This window comes from Crinia signifera, chromosome 2 (assembly GCF_055691185.1).
Source record: "Crinia signifera chromosome 2, ASM5569118v1, whole genome shotgun sequence".
Taxonomy (NCBI): Eukaryota; Metazoa; Chordata; class Amphibia; order Anura; family Myobatrachidae; genus Crinia; species Crinia signifera.
This window is the reverse complement of record NC_139218.1, coordinates 385543679-385562327: the sequence shown is the minus strand read 5'-3', so window position 1 is coordinate 385562327 and position 18649 is coordinate 385543679. Positions and strand designations below refer to the sequence as shown.

The 18649-nt window shown below is 44.5% G+C and overlaps 1 pseudogene; it reads left to right on the top strand.

Annotated features, from left to right (window-relative positions):
• Positions 1-18228: 18228 nt before the first annotated feature.
• Positions 18229-18348, top strand: LOC146061905 (5S ribosomal RNA; annotated as a pseudogene).
• The last annotated feature ends 301 nt before the right edge of the window (positions 18349-18649 follow it).

Below are 18649 nucleotides of genomic sequence, written 5' to 3'. Positions count from 1 at the left end.
AGAATCACACTCCGTTACAATTCCCCTTATTAGTTTATGAGGATGATAAACTCTAAATAGGATTTTAAATATATTATGATTTTACATTAATTTTACTTCAAAAGTATTTACAATTTTGATGGCAACGTTAGCCTAGATCTCAGTGTATTTTTTATTGTTGTATGAGAAATTTGAATATAGTTTCTCAGAAAGTATATGGGCTGTTGAAAATAGGGGTGAAATTTAATAGGATGAGAGATACAGAAAGTGAGAGATTTGGTAAGAAATCTCCAGTTTTTTTAAAGCGGCACAATCAAACTGGTTTTGCAGTGTAAATGATTGCCACTTTAAAAAAAAAAAAAAAACTGGAGATTTCTTCCAAAATCTCTCACTATCTGAACCTCTCATCCTATTAAATTTTCCCCTTTGTGTCAAAAACATGTTTTGCCTACTAAGGGGTAAATTTACTAATACCCCTTTCACACCAGAAAATGCAGGGACCCACCTGGGAATATGGCCCAGGAATCATGCCGGGCCATTCCCGGGTTGGCCCCTTTCACACCAGAAAAGTCCCTGCATTTTCTGGTGTGTGAAGGGGGCGGGAAGGAGGCCAGCAGGAGGTGGGGAGGAGGTGGGCAGTCGGTGGGATGGCGGGCAGGAGGTGTGTAGAATACTCACCCCGGTTGCTGGTCCTCTGTGAAGGCCAGGGATCCACACGGGTGGCGGGCGCAAATTACGGGACAGCCGGTGGATGAAGATGACGTAGCTCTCCGGTGCCCTCACTGCCGCCGGAGAGCTGCGTAATTTTCATCCGCCACCTGTCCCGTCATTTGTGCCAGCCGCCTGTGTGGATCCCCGGCCGGACAGCACACCGAGGACCGGCAAACCGGGAAAGTATCCCCTACCCTATTCACACCGGCCAGGTCCCCGGGTTAAACCCAGGAACAACCCTGCTCCATAGCAGGGTTGAAATCCCGGCATTTTTTGCTGGGATTTTGGCCCGGGAACCTTTCACACCTGCACTATACCCGGGAAATAATGCTGGTGTGGATGGAGTATAAGGTGGTAGTTGGGATGTTGCCCATGGTGACCAATCAAATTTAATAGGATAAGAGATTCATAATCTAACTATATGCCTACTTGGATGGTAAAGTATGAAGCAAGTCGGTCTAAAGCAAGTAAACGTGAAAAACTCATGTTGACCTTGTGTCTGTCGATCGTGTTCCTGTTGACCAATGCTTGTGTGTAACTGTTGTTAGTGTCGATTTAGACACTGTCGACTATCTTTAGGCATCCTAGACAATTTCAACTACAGATGTATCGGGCCTTATTGTTGCTGGCGATCCGCCAGCAACACGGCGCCTCTATCTGACTGAGACGCGCGTTCGTCCCCCACGCACGCGCGTCTCAGTATCCGGGCGGCGAGGCGGATGCAATACTGTCCGCCTCCCGCTCGACAGGGCTGTAGGGGACCTCTGGCCACTGTGGGGGGGTGCGGTCGCCCGGTGTGGGCACCGGGCGACCGAGGGCAGCACCGTCGGAAGGGGACGCGCGCGCACGAGGTCCCCTTACGGCCTTACAGATGGCGGCGGGGCAGGGGATGGCGATGCCATCGCCATCCCCTGCAAAGATGAATCCCGCTACATCTGTAAGTATGGTGGACCATAAGATGATTGATCTAGACACCATTGATCCGTCGACCATAGACGTGCCATGTGTGTGCCTCATGAGTATCAAAACCATACTTCAATAACATAAAGACGCAGAGACATAGATTTGGCAGAAACTGTTATATTCACTTAAATAAACAATATACTTAAATAGCTGTAGAAACAAAAGTCATCTATGGTGGTGGCACTGAATGAACGGCATCAGCCCCAAGCCCAAAACTCTAACACCAGTAAATCAAAACCATCCAAAACCAAGTTATCTTCTTTAATGTCGACACCTGGGAACGTAGACCACCAATAAGTGAACTGCATTCGCTCACCACGCCCCAATCCCAATCATAGTCCAACTGGATGGTAAAGTATAAATAAGTCCCCCCCCCCCAAAAAAAAATCACAAAAAATGCATGTCGACCTTTTTTCATGTGTTGACCTTTTCCATATCGACGTTTTGATTGTATTGACTTTTTGTCAATGTCCACCTTGTGCATATCGACCTTTTTTGATGTCGACCTATTGACTGTCAACCTAGACATTGTCTATCAGCCAACCGGACACCAAAGCAAAGTACTGTACTAACCCTGTTAGCAGTTTTAAATGTGATATTGGAATAACAGGCCCGATTCAGAGTTGATCATAGATGTGTGAATTCACAATCCGTTCGATTATCCAATGACTGCACATGTGCAAGGATCGTCGCGCGCATGCACAATCAATTTGACAACCAGGAAGTCTGTGTTTGGGGGCGGTAATCAGCAATTTCCTGGGAGTATCCACAAAACCGCAGGAGTGCCCAGGTGTTTTTAGGGAGGGTCTGTGACATCAGCGCCGGCATTGATCTGCCTGTCTCTGCCGCAGAGTTGTAGAAGGGTCAGATTTACTCACATTTAAAAAATCATTTGCTGGTGATTGAATGGCGCATGGATGTGAGACAGGATAGTGGATTACAACTTTTTTGCAATTCACTCTCAGATTTAAACGGGCGGTTTTCTTTCAGTCTGGGTGGCGGCTAACGACTTGCTATCGTTTGCAAATTTGCAGATGAGCGATCAGTTCCGAATCAGGCCCTACAAACGGGGTATGGATCATAGGATAGACCAGCATTAGGTCGACATGCAGGAAGGTTGACATGACTGAAGGTCAAAATGGGGTTAGGTCGACAGGGACATTAGGTTGACACAAGCATTGGGTCGACGTGGACACTAAAAAAGTGAACAGCATCCCCTTGCATGGCTCACTGCACTCACCATGCTTCGGGCATGGTGAGTGCTTCGCTCCGCTCACCATGCTTCGGTCACGGTGCCTCGCTACACTCGGCACACTATTTTATTCTCCCACCACTCCCTAGTGTATGGTAAGGCATGTTTTTTGCCATTTCCCAAGGCATGAAATACCGCCTGTTGGCACATGGCGGCTCAAAACAAGTGAAGAGCCCCATGTTGACCTTTTGACTGTCGACTGTTTATATGTTGACATGCGTGTGTCGACCTAATGACCATGTCAACATAACCCCACGCCGACCTTCAGTCATGTCGATCTTCATGCATGTCGACCCAATGCTTGTCGACCTTGCCCTTATCGACCTAGTGACTGTATCCGCTACAAACAGTACACAATAAGTATTTACTTATTGACTGATAACTTTTATTTTAATCTGGTCTGAGGACCGACACGTGTCTCTGAACTTGGGGTCCTCGTTCAAATTTCCCATGATCCTATTTTTAAAAGACGGTTTTGATTTTAAACTCTTTCCACACAGCGGCCGCTCGGCTTAATGAAATTACTTTAATCTCTTCTGATGTTCTCTTCATTTGAATTATTAGTTCCAAGATGATAGTGATCGTAACTCCGTGGCCCACTCCCCGAAGCTTTCATTCATTCCTCCAGTCAACTTTAACCTTTCTTGTTTAAAAATTGATTGAAGCTTCATGTAATCAGCATTTTCTAAACTGTTAATATGATGGAATTTTAGCAGAACTTTGCCTTGCAGTGCGGAAGTCATATCAATGAGCCTCTCTGCACACAGCCAGCCCCGGAGCCGTGATATATTTTAAAGTTAGCGTATTTATAGAAGTCAATTCAGCACCTACTGTATTTATAAATGTCAGACTGGAAGCGATGGAACACGCATTAACATATTGTGGTATGCAGCGGCTCACCAGGTATTTTTTTCTCCATCACACAGTAAATCATGATATTTATGTGCGGGAGGAGTGCTAAAGATGGAAACTTTAGCCGCATTTGTTCTGCGGTTGATCAAAATTGCTTCTTTACCTTGGATAGCACCCGTTTGACTAAGAGCTAAAATACAAAATAAATGTAACAGAGGAAAAGCAAACTATTTTAGAAATTGGCTTAACACCTTGTACCTATGAGGTACCTCTTGATTTTATGTCAGTACTGAAATTGGTTGCAAGCCACCCGTTGCTCTTTTATGCACTGGCATTATAACTTACATACCACGTACCAAGAAAGTGCCAGTCTATGTTCTGTCTGACTCACCTACTCTCTTGGAAGTTTGTGGGACACTGGCGATTTTTCAGGTATTCTCCTGCACCTCAGGAAGAGTTGCACCACCAGCATCCCACAAGCGGGCAGGATACTGTAGGCAGGGCCGGTGCCAGCCCTGTCAGCGCCCCAAGCGCCCCCTCTCCGGTTTGCTCACCCGCTCCGACAGGGGGGATCACCCGCAGCTTACCGCGCTCAAGGGGGGGAGGCGCGTGCGGGCACTCATCGCAGATTGTGTCTTGGCGCCTGTGTCCTGGTGTCCAGCGCACTGGGGGGGGGGGGGGGGAGTGGATTGAGGCTGAGCGGCCAGCTGGGGCTGGGGCGGCCGCCGCTGAAGTTTTCCACTGGCTGCAGTAGCTGATGACCGGGTGGCGGGCAGCAGCCAGGGATGGGGACTGACTGTCTGTCAGTGGCAGCAGGGTACACGGGCGGGCTCCGGCGGGGGGGGGGGGGATCCGAATAACTCACCTAATAGCTGCTTGTTGTTGCGGCAGTCGATTTTTGATGCTGCAGCTTCTAGTTCAAAGTTCCTCTGGTCTCTCCTCTGCAGTAGCGTAGCTTCCTGCTGCTGGACGGCTGCAGCTCACTACTGCCCTTCAGTGGCCGGCAAATGCCTAAGCTTGCCTAGTGGTGGCGCCGGCCCTGACTGTAGGTAGAATGTGCAGGAAAATTCAGGTTACCATAAGAGGCCGGGGGTTTCAGTTTGCAAATTGCTGTCACATTAGCCCCACCGCTTCCTAGAGGAGCATCAAGTTGCGGGATTTTACACCATAAGGGTGGAGTCTAATGATGCAGACATCCGACCCTCCTCCTGAAGTCTCCAGCTGCTTCTCCTCTCCAGAAGATCGATTGCTAGGATAGCCCTATGGCTATGCAGGCTGGACACAGAAGTAGCGAAGCAGAAGCCATGATTGTGTACATGATCACAGCGGATGGTGTATACACACCCCAACAAAGGCCAGATCACTCCAGCATTTTTGCTGCCACTTCCTGTTACCACCCTAAAATGGTCACTTCTGGTCAATCAGTGTGCCGTATCCCAGAGTTACCTTAGCTTGTGCAGTCTGTCGATAATCGTCCAGTTGCATTAATAATTTTCTGTTCGTGGATTTGCAGTGATGCTTGTGGGAGGCCTCAGTGGTGTAACTATAATTATGCCCCCACTACAAAAAAATTCCTCCCTCCTTGTACCTACATGTTGTCAGGGGCTGCAGCACCACATGTACCGCTCGCTGTCCGGCCCAACAATCAGGTCTGTCGCTCATGCTCCCATTAAAAATGTCCCTCGCATAATGTTTGCCACCTCCTCTAGCATCCTAGATCACTGTCTCCTCTGAGCCAGCAGCCATTTTGGGAGGGACATTTTCAATATTGGCAGGCACACAAGCATCTACAGGTCCCGACTGTAGTGGGCAGATACTAGGGGGGGGGGGGGGGGGGTGGGGGTGGGGGGTGTAGCTGACCAGGTTGCTATGGGGCCCCATTAGGAAAAGCTACGTGGGTGATTTAATTGAAACTGGTGCACATGTACAGTAAGAGCAAAAAATATGCCCCACGTAGATACACCTGCTGCAAATGTCACTGTATGACATTAACATAAGCAGCATTTCCAGCCTTCTCTGGAACAATGATTTAGTATGTATGGCAGTACAGAAGAAATCATTCCCCCCCCCCCCCCCACTGCATAACATTTTTATTCCAGGTCAGCAAACATGATTCCGCTTAATATTTTATGAACTTTGCCAGCTACAATGTTTTTAAAATAAACTCCATGCAGCAAAAACTTTTGCATTAATATGTCTATTTTTTTTTGTGAAGCAGAAGAAGGTGCATCAGCTTATTCTGTTCAGTTGGAATAATAAACAGGACTCACAGATTTTATTCAGTTACTGCCCAGGGCCCTGCAGATCCCTGAGAAAGGGAGGAAAGAGGATTTTACTCCTGAGAAGACGGGAACATTTCACCTGTTTTTTTTTTTTTACATTGCAAAAAATGTGTTTCTTCTATGTTTTCATAAAATAAATAAGTTGCAAATTTTCCTGATTCTCGCAAAACACCTCTCTACAGTAGCTATTCATGTTATACCCCATAATATTTCCTTAGTTCTTGTTATGAACAACCTTAGTTCTGTCGGTTTTGGGCAGTACGGATGGTGTAAATTGGTTAGCATTACTATCTCACAGCGCTGAGGTCATGGGTTCTATTCCCACCATGTGTTATATATACGGGGCAGTACGGATGGTGTAATGGTTACATTACTGCCTCACAGCGCTGAGGTCATGGGTTCTATCCCCACCATGTGTTATATATACGGGGCAGTACGGATGGTGTAATGGTTAGCATTACTGCCTCACAGCACTGAGGTCATGGGTTCTATCCCCACCATGTGTTATATATACGGGCAGTACGGATGGTGTAATGGTTAGCATTACTGCCTCACAGCGCTGAGGTCATGGGTTCTATCCCCACCATGTGATATATATACGGGGCAGTACGGACGGTGTAATGGTTACATTACTGCCTCACAGCACTGAGGTCATGGGTTCTATCCCCACCATGTGTTATATATACGGGCAGTACGGATGGTGTAATGGTTAGCATTACTGCCTCACAGCACTGAGGTCATGGGTGCTATTCCCACCATGTGTTATATATACGGGGCAGTACGGACGGTGTAATGGTTACATTACTGCCTCACAGCACTGAGGTCATGGGTAAGCTTTCAATCTATTTTTACTTTTTTCTTTTTTGGATTCCGTCCCTCCTCTTTTCCCTCTATACTTCTTCATGATGTTTCTTATGAGGAGACGGTTTTTACTGATATTCAGAATTCTCTTTCGTTTCTGTTCTTGCGTTTCCCTAAAAAATGGTTCCTTATTGGTTGTTGTCCTTTGGGAGAGGGTATGGTGGTGACATTATTATCCCTTAGATGATCACTTCTATGGAGGGTGTCGTCTAAGCTGGAAGGGGTCCTGTTGTCAATGTCCCGTTGGAAATGTTGTTGTCTATCCCTGGAAAAATGATCAAAGTTGATGTTCTGGTGGAATGTTTCCCTGGAATCGGGATAATTTCTCGTCCTGGGGGTATGATCATACTCGTTGGATCTTTTGTCCCTATTTGGGTCTTGGTTATGCCATCTATGGTGATTGTCCTGCCCTCTGGTGTAATGTCTAATATAGGTATCTTTCTTCCTCCAGTTATTCCGATCACTTCTTTTATTCACAAAAATATTCGTGGAGGTAGTATTCTGGGTAGGTCTTGATTCAATGTTCGTAGTGATTTGTTCCATGTCATCTGACTCAGGTCTATTTGAGTTAGATGATGGCATTTTTGGATGGTATGTCCCCTGTTTGAGATCCTCCTTATCTCTGAACATTTTCCTTTGTTTTTTTCTTATAATATCTCTTTCCAATTTGCATAATTTCTCGGATATTTTTTTCTCTAGGTCCTTGCATTCCTGGGAGTCTTTGAAAGGACCTGCCAGACTACTGAGGGTGTTGATTTCCTTCTCTATGTTGGTTAACTCTTTTTTTTAACTCCTATCAAATATGGAGAACCAAGTATTGAGCAAGGGCTTGAAGTTTGCCCCCTCAAACAACCCTAAGTCTTTCGACCTATATGTTGACACTCAAAAATTTCTGCGAAAAATTTCCCTAAAGAAGTTTTTTTACAAAGAGAAGGAGAATAACGAGCCCATACGGACAGACCCGGATGAAAATGAGGGGAGAAAGGCTTTCAAGAAAAAATCAACCTTTAACCCAACCCATAGTAGAGGATGTTTCCTAGAGACTTTTGGGAAATTAGTCACAAGGGATGTTGAAAAATTGTGCAATACCTCAAAGGACTTCAGTAAAAACAATATGACGAGGGCTGAAAGAAATGCCTTGAAGTCCCTGAAGGAGAATGATTCCCTCACCATTAAGCCCGCCGACAAAGGCGGCGGGATAGTGGTGATGGACACCAAAAAATATGAAGATAAGGTCTTCGAATTACTAAAGGATACCAATACATATATCCCTCTACGAAAAGACCCAACAGAGAATATTAAGAAAAATCTTTTTATCTTTGTGGACAAATTCTTTTCTAAGGGAACATTAACCGAAAAGGAAAGAGATTTCCTAAAAATCGATGACCCGACAATACCCGTTATTTACGGGCTTCCAAAGGTGCACAAAAACACTGCAGATCCCCCCTTAAGACCTATTGTTGCAGGGATAGGGTCTATAACCTCCAATCTATCTCAAATGATAGACTTCTTCCTACAGCCTATTGCCCAAAAGGGTAGATCTTTTTTGAAAGACACCACACAAACCCTATTGGAATTGGAAAAAGTTAAGTGGGAGGAAGGTGACCTTTTGGTTACGGGTGATGTAGGGTCCCTTTATACAATAATAGCCCATGAAAAGGGTATCGAAGCAGTAAAATTCTATCTGATGCAGGAAGACATGCCCATAAGTACTCAGGAATTCATCTTAGAAGGGATAGAGTTCATCTTAAAAAACAACTATTTTTATTTTGGAGGTGAATTTTTCCTGCAACGGTCTGGGACCGCGATGGGCACGAAATTCGCACCGAGCTTTGCGGTCATCTTCATGAATTATTGGGAGGAATCCTACATTTGGAGCAGGCTCGGTGCGGGTTTCGTGTCATATCATCGCTATATAGATGACGTCATACTGGTCTGGCGAGGAGGTGAGGAAAGTCTAATGATGTTTTTGGATCACCTCAATTACAACGACTATGGCATCAAATTAACATTCGAAGTCAGTAGCAGTACAGTGAATTTTCTGGACCTAACAGTTTATATTGATGGTGGAAAGCTCCTTACAAAAAACTACCAAAAACCTACTGACACCAATTCACTAATCAGAACAGACAGTAACCACCATCCAAGGTGGTTGTCATCTATTCCAGCTAGCCAATTTCAAAGGGTGAAGAGAAATTGTTCCACCAAAGAAACCTATGAAAATCAGGTGGTCCACATGAAAAGAAAGTTCACTGACAAAGGCTACAGGGAAGAAAATCTAGATCGTGCCTTAGAAAAGGTCCAACAAACAGAAAGACAGGATCTTTTGAAAGGAAGAAAGGAAAAAAATGTAGAAGGGGACAAACAAGATTTCTCATGTTCATTCATAACAACATTCAATGATAAATATAAGAATATAGAAAAAATCGTTAATGAACACTGGAAAGTACTAATGTCAGATCCAGTATTACAGAAAATTTTGCCGGAAAAACCAATGATATACAAAAAGGCGCCCAATCTAAGCAAACACCTAGTAAAAAGTGCTATAACACCTAAAAACACGGGCCCCAGCATCAAATCTAAAGGTTTTTATCGCTGCGGTCTGTGTATAGCTTGTAGAAACTGTACCTCCAAAGAAGGTAGCAAGATCACAACGTTTAAATCTTGCAGCACAAAAAAAGAGTATAAAATTAAAAGTTTTGCGACTTGCAATAGTAAAAATGTAATATACCTAATACAATGTAAATGTGAAAAACAGTATATTGGAAAAACAAGTAGACCCCTGAAAGTTCGCTTAGCCGAACATTTCCGCAATATAAGAAATGGTCTAGAGAACCATTGTATGTCGGCACACTTCAAACAAACCCATCAATGTTCCACCAATGACATAATAAGCTTTAAAGCCATAGAACAGGTGAGAGGCAATTGGCGCAAGAAAAATATAGAAGTGGCCTTAGCGCAGGCAGAAATGCGCTGGATATACGAATTAAAAACTCTAAGTCCCCAAGGACTCAATGGGGACTTCGAGCTTAAATGGTTCATTTAAATAGTATTTCCCCCCCTTTTTACAAAAAAATATGAGACACCAAGTATATAAGTATATTACCTGCAACACCTGAAAGTATATCATTATAAATAGAAGTCCCCCTTCTTTATAATACTCTTACAATATTTTTTTTGGGTTCAGAGTGTGTCTCCCTTTAAGATAACCCAGGAACCTACATAGCTAAGAATTCCTGTAGGAACATGGATAATTAATAACATTTTGACATATAAGGTGACCACGTGACCACCTTCACCTGTGCCTTGAAAAAGATCCCTAGAAGGATTGAAACGCGTTGGCGGCAGCAGGTGGATGTGGTCACCCTATCTTTCAACTTTCAAACCTCTACAGAACTTCCAATAGAAGTCCTATATTCAAAGAAAATCCCCTAACGATGCCGGAGCTACTACATGCATCTTGAACAACTAAAGCCTGCAAGCGTCTGTTAACGGAGCACCTGCTCATTTCAGCGTCCGTGTATTCAACAGACAGGTCCCTAATTGCAAGTCGGGGAAGCGCATATCTCCCACTACCGCTGGAAGCCGGATCCACGGCTGCGGCGGTGAAAGAGACATCTCCCCTACCTACAGTAAATCATCCACTACGGTCAGGAACAGAAGAACACGGGAGTGGAGGTACGAACTGTTCATTCTCTTTCCCACCCCGTGTTGTATTACTACTTCTTGCAATATCACTGATTGTTTTTTGAGTCAAAACGGAACTTTGTATCAGGATTGTGCCCAATTTTTTTAAATGAACTTTTAAAGAGACAGTTTCTTTTTTTAGGTGACATTTTTTTATTTTTTTCCTTTTTTTTTTGTTTCTGGATTTTTAACTTTGTTGCCCATCCGGGACTATCCATATATATGTTATTAAATAAATAGCACTTGCTTTTTTCAACTTTCATTTGGAGTATAAAATTGTTTTTTGAACACCAGACCAAGCGCCTGTGATCCTCCATCCACACCCCCTTCTTTGCCTCCATAAGATACAGCTAGAGGATTGCACTAGCAGGAGGGAGAAAATAGGCTGCTGGGAAGGGCGCATTTGATTTTTTATACAAACCCTACTGTACTACCATACAATCAGATACGATGCGATGCGATATCGCATCGCATCGCATGCGACCATCGGATGCGATGACCCGATTTTTCCATAGGAATCAATGTTAAAATGATTCCTATGGAAAAAGGGGTCCTTTTCATACCCCTACTATCCAAGTGGGCATGGAGTTGGATATAAACCTGTGGCGAGCGTAGCGAGCCACCGAGCCCGAAGCGTGGCGAGCGAAGCGAGCCCCGCGAGGGGACGGTATTCCGTGTCCCCTCGCGGGGCTCGCTACGCTCGCCACGCTTCGGGCTCGGTGGCTCGCTACGCTCGCCACAGGTTTATATCCAACTCCATGCCCACTTGGATAGTAGGGGTATGAAAAGGACCCCTTTTTCCCATTGAATTCCATGTTAAAATGGACTCAGTCCATTTTAACATTGATTCCTATGGAAAAATCGGGTCATCGCATCGCATCGCATCGCATCCGATGGTCGCATGCGATGCGATGCGATGTGCCCGATCCGACCCGATTTTGAAATCGGGCGTCCGGATAACTCACAAGTACCGATTTTTCTAATGGGCATTGACAGCATGCTAGTTGTCCCCGCCCCCTACCCGCCCCATAGTTCAGAACTTTAACATTGACACACGGAGGCACCGCTCTTGGTGCCTCTGTAACCAATTAGAAAAAAAAAAGAGGTAAAATGATTATTATAATATAAAGCATATACTTATGACACATAATGTGTCATAAGTATTTTCTTTGTATTATTTTATTAATCATTAAGACAGGGGAGGCACTGCCTCCCCTGCCTCCCCTGACTGCACGTCCCTGGTTCTATCCCCACCATGTGTTATATATACGGGGCAGTACGGATGGTGTAATGGTTAGTATTACTGCCTCACAGCGCTGAGGTCATGGGTTCTATCCCACCATGTGTTATATATACAGGGCAGTACGGATGGTGTAATGGTTAGCATTACTGCCTCACAGCGCTGAGGTCATGGGTTCTATCCCCACCATGTGTTATATATATACGGGCAGTACGGATGGTGTAATGGTTAGCATTACTGTCTCACAGCGCTGAGGTCATGGGTTCTATCCCCACCATGTGTTATATATATACGGGCAGTACGGATGGTGTAATGGTTAGCATTACTGTCTCACAGCGCTGAGGTCATGGGTTCTATCCCACCATGTGTTATTTATACGAGGCAGTATGGACGGTGTAATGGTTAGCATTACTGCCTCACAGCGCTGAGGTCACGGGAACTCCGGTTTCCTCCCACAATCCAAAAATATACAGATAGGTTATTTGGCTCCCAACAAAAGTAACCCTAGAATGTCTGTGTGCATGTACATGTGAAATATAGATTGTAAGCTCCACTGGGGCAGGGACTGATGTGAATGGTCAAATATTCTCTGTAAAGCGCTGCAAATAGTTTACATGATGTCACGCTATAGGGCTTCCGGTATACATTATGCCACACAGTATCACCAATTAACATTATGACATACAGTGCCCCCGTTCATATTGTGCCACATTAATGTCCCGTTCATGTTATGCTACATTACAGTGTCCCCTGTTCATCCTGTGCCACATTCAATGCCCTCCAGTCCAAAATATGCCATGTTACAGTGCCTAGTTTATATTATGCCACACTATAGTACCTCCATTTTATATTGTACCACATTACAACGCTCCAGTTATACCTATTATAGTATGTAACATTACAATGAACAGATTCGATTATGACTGATTACAGTGTCCTCTCATTCATATTGTGCCAATTTGCAGAGGCCTTGAATTCATATTACCCCATATAAGAGCGCCCCCTTACCATTATACCATCAACTACACACACCTCTCAATGAAAATGTAATGTCACACAATTCAGTCTGGGCAACAGATAAGACCAAATTATCAGGCTGGCAAATCTGGGTAATTGGCGTGCAACTTTATAACCTGAGTCCAGGCCCCCATAAGCTCCTGCTTCCCATAGCAATGGCCCCAGTTGCACCCACTGTAGTTATGCCCATTGCCCCATCATAGTGTATGGGAACAGTAGGCTAAATTGGGAATGGAAGAATAGCGGGAGATATCTGTGATTTATACTTTTAAGAAAAGCTTCACAAACTTGATTAATTACGTCTACACAAAGGGGCCAATTCAGACCTGCTTGTATGGACCGAATCCGTCCCCAATTTTGATGGTTGGGGCAGTGTACATGCACAAACCCCCTTTGAGAACGTCTTTGGCAAGTATTGCACTCCCCGAGGCTTTCATACAGTAGGGGGAGGGCCGGGCAGGGGAAGACCAGGTGTCTTATAGGCAGCCTTTCTCCCCATCAAAGAGAAGTCCACTCCCTCATCCTATCCTTTCCCCTACATCTGCCCTCTGGACCCCATCCCCTCTCCCCTCTTTAGCTCACTCTCCCCCACTGCATGCTATCACCTTGCTCACCTCTTAAACCTCTCACTCTCTAAAGGCACCTTTCCCCTGCCATTCAAACATGGTTTTGTCTCTATCTATTATTCAAAAAAAAAACTACTTTGACCCTTCCTCTCATGTTAGCTACCACCCAACCTCTCTGCTCCCATTCACCTCCAAACCACTTGAAAGACTGGTAAACAATCATCTCACCAGCTACCTCTCTGACAACTCCATCGTTGTCCTCTTCAGTCTGGCTTTCACCCACTCCATTCCACTGAAACTGCCTTGGTCAAAGTCACAGATGACCTACTTTCCAGCCAAATAAACGGGTCGCTTCTCTCTGCTTATCCTACTGGACCTTTGAGGTGCCTTCAACACTGTGGATCATCTTCTCCTCCTCCACACCTACCAGACTTTTGGCCTCTCTAGCACTGTCCTAGTCTGGATCACCTCTTACCTTGCTAACTGATTCTTCTCAGTTAGCAAGGGTCCCCCTGGGTTCTGTTCTAGGCCCCCTACACCTCTTCCCTGCATGTACTCATAAGCTCCTTTGGACTTTATTGCTACCTCTATGCTGATGACAAGAAACTATACTTCTCTTTACCTGACCTCTCCCCTCTGTCCTCTCTCAAGTAACCAGATGCCTGTCTGCCATCTTCTCCTGGATGTCTAAGTGCTCTCTGCAGCTAAACATGGACAAAATCAAACTAATTATATTCCCTCCATCCTGAGTCTCCAATCTCTGAAACCTCTCCATCACTGTTGACAACACTTGACTCCTTCCTCTCTTATGCCCCCCACGTCCAATCCTTTCGGTTCCAGCTACGCAACATCTCTTTTATCAGGCTGTTCCTCTCCTGAAGTCCAACTAAACTTATTATTCACTCACCGGCCATTTTATTTCTTGACTACTGCAACATTCTCCTCACTGGACTGCCACACGCCCAACTCACCCCCCCCCCCCCACCCCAGTCTTTTGTCAAATCTGCAGCTAGACTTATCTTCCTCTCCTACTGCTCCATTTCTGCCTAGCCCCTTCATGAAAATCCTATTAAAACTTCTTACCCTCACATACAAGGCTCTCTGTAACTCCACTGTTCCTTACATTTCCAGCAAAAGTTCCCTACATTTTATTATTTATTTATCAACAGATATAGCACAGCAAATTCCATTGCAATTTACATACTGCTTCCTACCCTCTTCGTTTAGCCAATGATGTTGCCTCCTCTCTACCCTGGTTGCCTCTCCATGACCATGACCATGAAAAGCTTCAGGAGATTTAGGAACAACTGTAGAGTCAGATAATCATGGAAGAAAATGAGCTGGTTTAATAAATTGATTGCTCATCAATACAACTATCAAATTAAAGAGAAATCCAATTTGCGTAATCTGATAATTTGGCTGAGTTCACAGAAGATTAGATAACTGAGGAAAACTTGTCCAGAGAAGAATTACTGAAGATGAGATGATTTGCTAGAAGACAAGGGAGGTGTCAAAAGAGGGGTGTATACTGAGAAACTTGTGCTGGATGAACTGTATAGCAACTGCGGACTAGGATTGGTGAAATAGAAGAATTCTGCAGACCACGCTAAGGATTACTTAAGATGAACAAGGGGAAGATGGTTTGCTGAACAGCTGTCAAGCTGAGGTCAGAGTATTGCCAGAAGACTTCAGGAAACTCACAGCTTGGACTTTTTGCACTGACATCATTTGCTACAGACAGGCCCTCTATATACCCAGAGGGTGGCTGCCATAGGCTGTCAGGAAAAGTGCAATTCCAAAGCTCTTGCTGGCCAATGATGGTTCTGCCCACATCCAAGGTGCCCCCTCTCAACACCTCATACCCACCGGAGATCAGCGCCGCCACCAGCTCCGGGACCCAAGATGCCAGCACGGAGAGCCATCGCCATGCACAGATGGGTAGGTAATGTGTCTGCCATACGCCACGGTGGCCTCCTGTGGCACCTGCTTTCAAACTTCCTTGCCTGCACCTCATGTCACCTGTCTGGCTTTCCCTCTCTCTAGTTTGTAAGCTCCTTGGAGCAAGGCTCTCGTTAATTCTATTCTCACAGCCCTTTCCTATTGCATTTCAATTACAGCTGTCTCCTAATCAGCGACTTTCTATAACCGCATCACTTTTCAATTGTGTTCATTGATCTCTACCAACCACAACCTGCCCCTGGTAGTACGCTGCCAACTCCCTTTCTTCCTACATCTCAGCTGTATTGTGTACTAAGAATTGTTCTGCTAATTTTTACCTGTGCTCAGTTTTAGAGTTTCAGTTACTGTTATGTTTAGTTTTTTGTACCCTATGTTGTTCTAATGTGTGACCTATATACGGCACTGCCAACCAATTGTGGTTATAAATAAAATGTAGTAGCATTAATAATAAGCCTGCTTCTTCTACCCAGTGAATAGGGCTTTGTCAATGTTAAAACACTGAGCGGTATATTTACCAAAGATCTTTTATCACTTTAGATCCAATGAAAATTTATTTAATGGTGATAATGAGGCTTTGCACACCAATTTATAAACTTATCTAAACTGTTTAATCAAATGTCATTATTGATATATAGCAGATCTCGGTCTTGAAAATAACCAGGACTGATGTTTGTTTTAAATTGGGTTTAAAAGGGTTTAATTCAACTACACGCGTCACTGTGAACAAGCCCTCGAGCGAAACACGTGTCAAAGGAAACGCCCCTGACACGCCCCCCCCCCCTCTACTGACTGCAGGACGAGACAGCCAGCTGACGGGAGCAAACTTCGGTTCTTCTGTCTCCCCCATGGTAAATCAGGTATCGGCGGCACAAGCATAGGGTTGAGATTGTCTCACCCCGGTTCTCTCGCTATCCAAGTGAGAGTGTACAGCTGCCTTGACTCACGTGTCACGGTCAGCTCAGACACCTCACCGAGCGGAGACCGGCCAGAGTGACACTCTCCCCAGTGGCCACCAGCTGCTGTCTGCTATTTACAGTCCTACCTGCATCTTTAACAAAATCTGACTTGACAATCAATGTGCAAACAGCCTGACCCGCATACTAAAAGACGGGTTTCTGCTGTTTTTGACTACACTGTATGATTTTTTCTGAGACAGAGTTACTCTGCCCCTATTTTGCTTTAAGACCAGACCTACCCAGAAGATTTGACTTAAAGGGAAACAGTCTGTTCATACTCTGCTAATTACCACTGTCTCACAGCTTGACCGTTATTGGAACCACCTGACTGACTGCAAATATTATAATACCCCCAGTATCTGAGGATTAGCAGAGGCCAGCTAACACACCTGCATAACCAATGTTTTTTGTGTGTAGACAAACCGTGTCAACATTGATCCAGTACCAGTAAAACACCTAGGGTCTGCCATACCCCACATGTTTTTGTCTTATTAACCGTGTGATCATACAGACACTGCAATCCAATCCATCGGACAGGTGACAGCAGTCATTTACATCCTGGTTGTTTAATTTGATAACGTGCATGTTCCCTGAGTGTCGACAACTGTGTCAACACTAATACATTGGCAGCTCAAAACTCAGGTCTTGTTATATCAACTGAGGTCAGCTAATATACCTGTACAATCAATGTTTCTTGTGTGTCGACAACCGTGTCAACACTGATCCGGTACTATTACAGTATCCAGGGTTGCTATATCCTGCATGTATTTTGCTTCAATAACCTTGTGAACATTTAGACACTGCAATTTCATCATTTGTATAGGTAACTACACCCACTCATATTTTGAGTGTTAAAGTTGAGAAGTCTGAGCTGAGTGTCAACTGTGTAGACAAACCGTGTCAACATTGATCCGGTACCAGTAAAACACCTAGGGTCTGCCATACCCCACATGTTTTTGTCTTATTAACCATGTGATCATACAGACACTGCAATCCAATCCATCGGACAGGTGACAGCACTCATTTACATCCTGGTTGTTTAACTTGATAACGTGCATGTTCCCTGAGTGTCGACAACTGTGTCAACACTAATACATTGGCAGCTCAAAACATCAGGTCTTGTTATATCAACTGAGGTCAGCTAATATACCTGTACAATCAATGTTTCTTGTGTGTCGACAACCGTGTCAACACTGATCCGGTACTATTACAGTATCCAGGGTTGCTATATCCCGCATGTATTTTGCTTCAATAACCTTGTGAACATTTAGACACTGCAATTTTATCATTTGTATAGGTAACTACACCCACTCATATTTTGAGTGTTGAAGTTGAGAAGTCTGAGCTGAGTGTCAACAATCGTGTCAACACTGACACAGTGTCAGTATTAACGCAGATGGTATTATACCGCACATATATTGTCTTCGGATTAATCTTGTGACCATTTATATACCAATTAATATTCTTTTTTCATATTGGTGACAGTATATCCATCTGCATGTGTATTCAAAGATTCATGCATTGTCACCCATTGAATATCTTCCCTGGGGTGTAATTTGGTCTTTAGTGACTACAATACTAAGACCAATTTCACTACTCCTACTTGGAGACTTGGGTACATTCCTTCACCATCCTCTTTTCACTCCGCTGGGTTTCCCGTGACACCACTATCACTCTCAATCACCATTCGATGTCTAAATGATAGATGGTGAGTAGCAGAAGAGGGGTTTCACGGTACCCACACTTTACCCTATACCTTCTATGCTGCCCTCTCATTTGCTGGGGTACACCTAGTCTCTTTGCAAGGCCATCGGCAACAAAGGACATGGTGTTACTTTTCAGCAAAAAGCAGAAGCACATATAAGCCTCCTGACAACCAGGTTATACTCTCATCCTATGGTGTGGTTACGGTCATACTTCACTGGCACACCTGATTCTCATACCGAACTCAGAAGCTAAGCAGTGTTTGGCCGGGCCAGTACCCGTAGGGGTGACCGACGGGGAATACCCGGAACTGTAATACACCGGATTGCAGAAAAACACTTGGCCAAGGGAGCTATCTACCCTTTAACACTCTGTTCTCTCTCCTTCTATTAAGAACCCAGTCAAGTCAGTCCGCCTTATCTATCCACATTGATCCTTCCGAAGGGGGATAGTGTTATGCGTCAAGTACACCCCAATGCAACATATTGTTTGTGAGCGGCCATTTTGCCTGGTACATTGAATCCATTACAGGATTCCCCAGTATTTTCTCACGCCAGTGTACTTAAACATTATTCGCTACCAAATGTTCAAATTGTGATCTTTATTCTTGTTATGCATCA